General features: G+C 36.5%; 1 long non-coding RNA gene across 1 annotated transcript in view; it reads left to right on the forward strand.

Annotated features, from left to right (window-relative positions):
• Window positions 1–501: 501 nt before the first annotated feature.
• Window positions 502–6,149, forward strand: part of LOC105534099 — a 43,299-nt gene continuing 37,651 nt past the window's right edge. The window contains exon 1 of the long non-coding RNA XR_001005212.1: window positions 502–639. This is a non-coding gene — a long non-coding RNA (uncharacterized LOC105534099). The remainder of the gene's footprint in view (window positions 640–6,149) is intronic.

The raw sequence follows: 6,149 nt of genomic DNA on the forward strand, positions 1-6,149 counted from the left end.
TCAACCCAGGTCCTTTCAATTCCTAAGCTTTATTTGTGATACAGTAGCCCCATAATATTCAGCCTTTACTCTGTTGCAATACATTTGATGCCCATGTCAGTCTTCATTAACTCAGAAAAAGTGAACTGACATTTGTCACCACAGGTAAGCACTGCACTAAGCTTTGTGGGGAAACAAGAGATATAATTTAGATGGAATCTGAAAATTTTACTTAACTTTTTACTTAGCTAAGAAGACCAAGGGTTATTATAATGTGATGATGGATGAAATATTGTAAATTAAAATTTGACACATTTACTCTGAAGGTGGTGGCCTACAGAATCCCATTTTAGGTAACAAAACCTTCAGAAAAGCTGTTTGTTTGATCTTTATGTCACAGTTCTAGGACTTTCCTTTAAGGAGCAAGTCGTTAGCAGTCAGTGAAGAGATGGCGTGAAAGCTTATCCTGCCTACCTGCAAAGTTAGTTACACATTAGTGTTTTACTTTGTTTTTTCATTTCAGATTAACTGTCCTCTTCCATGTTCAAACCATATGTAACTGTAACTGAATGGAAGTTAAACATCTGGAAACTGTTAGGATTGAATAGCAATGAAAGGCAGGAAGCACAAGACTATGGAAAGTGGTTTTGAACAACCAGGGTAAGGAATGTAAAGAAAACTAAGCATATTCCAAGTTGTCTGCCATTATCATACACTCTCAAGGTCGTTACTGGAGATGGGTCACTCTGAAGTGAAGGCTGTCAACTAGGAACACAGCTAGATGAAATACAGTATGGTGAAAATGGAGGCAACTATGGGTTTAAAGGTCATTTCCTTGTTTATCAAGGGCCCTACTTAAATGTAGGCTGCCTGAGAGCCAAAATATGTCACCTTTATAATATTTGATAGCCAGTGGTTTGTTGGGACTGGGGCATACCAGCTTGCAATAACTGATTACATTTTTAGGAATTTTTGTGAGCCGATTGTTGAACTTTGCCATGATAGGAGCATTTACACTGTGGAATCTAGCAAATACAATAAGTCAGGGCTCTTTTTTAAGACAGCCAGTTTGCCAGCACACCACTGAGACAGAATCAATTAAAAATGATTAGCCAGTAGTCCAAAATTCTTTAGAGTGTGTGATAAACTATAACACGTTCATTATATTTATGCTTTTCAATAATTTTTAGTGACACGAGAAACAAATCTGGAAGCAAAAGTATAGCTCCAATATAGTCCCCAAAATGCTAAAACATATAGCTATATGTACAAAATTATAAGAAAGAAAATGTATCAATGTCTGCACAGTGGTTATCTTTGGCCTGTAGATTTACGAGTAACTGTTGTTTCATGCATTATATCTTTCAAGTATTCTATAAGCATTGCTTTCTTAATTAAAAACCATTCACAATAATGTACCTAAGTATTAACCTTTTTAAATTTTGTGTACAGGAATGAGAGAGGGAGGGTTTACAGGAAGAGAGGTTGGAAGAGGAGGACTTTCTCTTCTTAACACATTCAGTCCTGTGAGAAAAGGATTGAGGAGAAACCATTATGATTGAATTGGAGCTAGGAGTTGGGCTAGGGTCACAGAGGGAATGAGTAGAGAAGCAAAAGAGGAATAGAGAGAGGCAGGAAAAGGGAATACTAAAACAGGGATCAGAAACTGTATCCCTAGCAGCTATATAAAGAAGCCATGTCATAGTCATTTCACTTTTTGAGCATCAATTGTTTCATCTCCAACGTGTGCAGGCCACACTAGAAAACAATGCACAAATTTCATTTTAATCAAGATGTTCTAAGTGAACTTCCTCTTAAGGGCAGCCAGCTCTCAGGGTAGGTGTGCGGCAGCATGAGACTCACCTGGCAAAGGAAAGTAGAGGAATGTTTGCTGGAGAGGAAGGAAGGGAATTGTGCAAGATGAGAGTAGAGGGATGTCGTTTAGTGAGGGTGCTGGAAGAAAACTGTCCTAATTGTAAAACCTCAATGGTAGTATCAAAGGGATGTTTGGGGACAAAAATATGACTCCACGTTTGTTTTATTTTATATGTAGATAAAGAACTCTTGCTCCTCACAGACAAATTTCTAACTTCTACCAAGGAATTTCTGAATGTAGTCTGTATGATAAGATCCCTGATTATGTGTTATAATGAGAAAATCAGGAATCTTCATTAGAAGGTTACTCTGCAACTGAATAAATTTTGTTTAGTAATGTTTTAAACACATCTCTTAAGGTCCAGATTATTTTCTAGGATCACATTATAAAAAAGATCTTAAAAATACAGTAGAATTTTTTTTTTTTTTTGAGATGGGGTCACATTTTGTCACCCAGGCTGGAGTGCAGTGGGGTGATCCCTGCTCACTGTAGCCTCAACCCCCTCGACCTCAAGCGATCACTCCTGCCCACCCTAAGTAGCTGGGACTACTGGCGCATACCACCAAGCCCAGCTAATTTTTGTATTTTTCACAGAGACGTGGTCTCATCATTTTACTCAGGCTGGTCTCGAACTCATGAGCTCAAGTTGTCCACCCACCTTGGTTTCCCAAAGTGCTAGGATTACAGGTGTGAGCCACAGCACCCAGCCTAGTAGAGTTTTTATTAGTTGTTAACGCTGACACTAATGTAGTTAGAAAGAGGTAGAAACTAATGGCTCAGTACATTACTTTATCTGTGGGTTCCAATTATCTATACAAAGTTGTTGCTTATTTCTACAATAGTTTCATGTCTATTGTAGTTATTCTCACTCATCTTGAAGAAAAAAAATCCCCTGATGTGATAAAGTACAGTAGTTCCAACTCATATATTTACAATGTAATTAAAGCTTAAACTTTAATCTTTTTATAAACCTTAATATGATTTAACGCGTATTACTTTATCTGTGGGTTCCAATTATCTATTCAAAGTCGTTGCTTATTTCTACAATAGTTTCATGTCTATTGTAGTTATTCTCACTCATCTTGAAGAAAAAAAAATCCCCTGATGTAAGTACAATGGTTCCAACTCACATATTTACAATGTAATTAAAGTTTAAACTTTAATCTTTTTATAAAACTTGATTTAACGCATGCCATGTGTGCCTTTTTTTCAAGGAGATCTGTATTTTTTAAACGACTTTGTAAGTCAGTCTCATGTACACATATGATGTTGGAGCTAATTGGTTATCTCCATTTTAATTGTATTTTTGAGACATTATAAGAAAAACATCAATGTTGCATTCCACTGGATCCCTCTTCCCAAACAGACCTAGATGAGTCTAGCTTTGCCCAGGACCGTGGACTTCCGTGTTATGTGGGGCTGGGTGCTGAGGACATCGACACATCTGTAACCAAATCAGTGAACCTCAGTGGGAGCTGAGAGCCATGTCTCTGGAATGAGGGCCTCTCATTCCTTTGTTCTCGATATTTCCTGGCAACGGGTACACAAGCACATGCTATTAACAGATGGTGGAAGACATAATTGGGATTTTTATCATAACATATCCCTCATGCTTCCACCATGCGCCAAAGAAGAAGAGATGCTTGGACTAGCTAGCTTCGTCACAGCAGGACTAAAACCCCCTACTGTACTTCAAACCTCCGAAGACCCGAGTCCCTCCACGACAGACTCAACCACTCAGTGAGATGTGGTTTTCAGTCAGAAGTGCAGAGCCAACTTTGGCAGATATGTTCCTTCAGATTCCTTTTAAGATCAATTGTTAATGTGAGAGAGACTGGAGCCTAGTTTATCTGGTAAGTTGAGGCATACATCTGCGCTGCAGAGCTGAGGCCTATGGGATTGGCAGAGAGCCCTAAACTTTGTACAGACAACTGTGCCTCATAACCCGCACAGATGAAAAGGTCTCCTTTGCTTAACCCCATAGCTATGTGCTGAGCAAGTCAGAAAGAAAGCAGGAACAAGTATGGCAAAGAACTTAGCCAAAGAAGCTTAAGAGGATTAATTTTGATTTTTTGCTGTTGATGTTCAAATCTAGTGTGTGCCTTCTCAGTTCAAAATTGATTACCCAGGTCTGCTTTATAAAAGCATACATACATAGTGCATATTTTAAAGAGAAAATTAATTCTTCATAATTTATAAGTCTCTAAAGAAGTATAGTTTATAATGTTCATATGACTCTTGTGCATTTATGCCGCTTGCATCATCTAAAGAATTTGAGGGGTTTTGTTAAAAGTATCTGCTGGCTGGGAATATTTCACATTACACGCAGGATGATTAAAATCGCAGTGCTACCCTTTGGGCACATGCCTGAGCATTGTAATCAGTGAGGTTTATATTTAGTGGTCAGTAGCATAGCTAAAGAAGTACCTCAGACAGCTTGAAATCTAACATGGTGGTGGTTATAGCTGGTAGTTAGGAGCTGGGAATCAGATGGTTGGGTTCAAATCTGACCCTTTCTCCTATCAGCTAAGTGACTTCGATCAACACACTCAACTTCTCTAAATCTTGATTTCCTCATTTGTAAATAGGCATGAAAATATTATCATGGGGTTAATTATATCATTATAAAATATTTTAAAATATGTAAAACAAATCATTATAAAATACATAAAATATCATACGGTTGTGAGTTTTAAATGAAGTAATATGTGAAAGTACTTACCATAATACCTGTTGCATAATATGTGCTAAATAAACATTAGCTATTATTTATACAAAGTGATAAACAGGGCTACATAATTTTCTAGCCCCACAGCAAAATGAAAATGTGGAACCCTTTGTTCAGAAAGCAAAGCAAAAAAAAAAAAAAAAAAAAAAAAAAGTGCTGTTAAAGGTACTTAAAAAAAGCTTTTTATTCTCGTTCATGCTCTCTCTCAGCTTGTGATGGTGATATTGTATGTAATTACTAGACTTTTTAGATTTACAAAAAAAAAAAAAGAGAAGGAAAAAGAAGAAAATGGAAAGTGGAGTTCTCATATTACTCCCTCCAGGTTTCCACTATTATTAGCATCTTGCATTAGTGTGGTACATTTGTTATACTTGACAAACCAATATTGACACATAATTACTAACTAAAATTCATAGTTTATATTAGAATTCACTCTTAATGTGTATAATTCTACATGTTTTCAAAAATGCATAATGTCATATATCTACCATTACAGTATCATACAGAATAGTTTCACTGATCAAAAATATCCTTTGATAGCTGGTTAATCATATGCAAAAAAATGAAACTGGATCCCTATCTTTCACCACATACAAAAATTAACTCAAGATGAATTAAAGACTTAATTGTAAGACCTTAAACTATAAAAATTCTAGAAGAAAACCTTGGAAAACCATTCTGGACATAGCTTTGGGAAAGAATTTATGACTACATCCTCAAAAGCAATTGCAAGAAAAACAAAAATTGACAAGTAGGACCTGGTTAAACTAAAGGGCTTCTGTACAGCAAAAGAAACTATCAACAGAGTAAATAGACAACCTGCAGAATAAGAGAAAATATTCACACACTATGCATTCAACAAAGATTTAATATCTGGAGTCTATAAGGAACTTAAAGAATTGAACAAGCAAAAAACAAACAACTCCATTAAAAAATGGGCAAAAGACATGAGCAAACACTTGTCAAAAGATGACATACAAGTCACCAACAAACGTGAAAAAATGCTTCTCATCACTAGTCATCAGAGAAATGCAAATCAAAACCACAATGAGATATCATCTCATACCAGTGGAAATAACTATTATTAAAATGTCAAAAAACAACAGATGTTGGTGAGATTGTGCAAAAAAAGGGAATGCTTATAAACTTTGGTGGGAATGTAAATTAGTTCAGACACTGTGGAAAGCAGTTTGGAGATTTCTCAAAGAACTTAAAACAACTATCATTTGATCTAGTAATCCCATTACTGGGTATATATCCAAAAGAACACAAATTGTTCTACCAAAGGGACACTTGTACTTGCATGTTCACTGCAGCACTATTCACAATAGCAAAGACATAGAACCAACCTAGGTGCCCATCAGCAAAGGGTTGGATAAAGGAAATTTGGTACATATATACCACAGAATACTACACAGTCATAAAATAGAGCAAAATCACCTGGCCAACATGGTGAAACCCCATCTCAACTAAACAAACAAACAAACAAACAAACAAAAAAATTAGCTTGGCATGGTGGCAGGTGCCTGTAATCCCAGCGACTCAGGAGGCTGAGGCAGGAGAATC

The sequence above is a fragment of the Mandrillus leucophaeus genome, unplaced genomic scaffold (genome assembly GCF_000951045.1).
Source record: "Mandrillus leucophaeus isolate KB7577 unplaced genomic scaffold, Mleu.le_1.0 Scaffold130, whole genome shotgun sequence".
Classification (NCBI taxonomy): Eukaryota; Metazoa; Chordata; class Mammalia; order Primates; family Cercopithecidae; genus Mandrillus; species Mandrillus leucophaeus.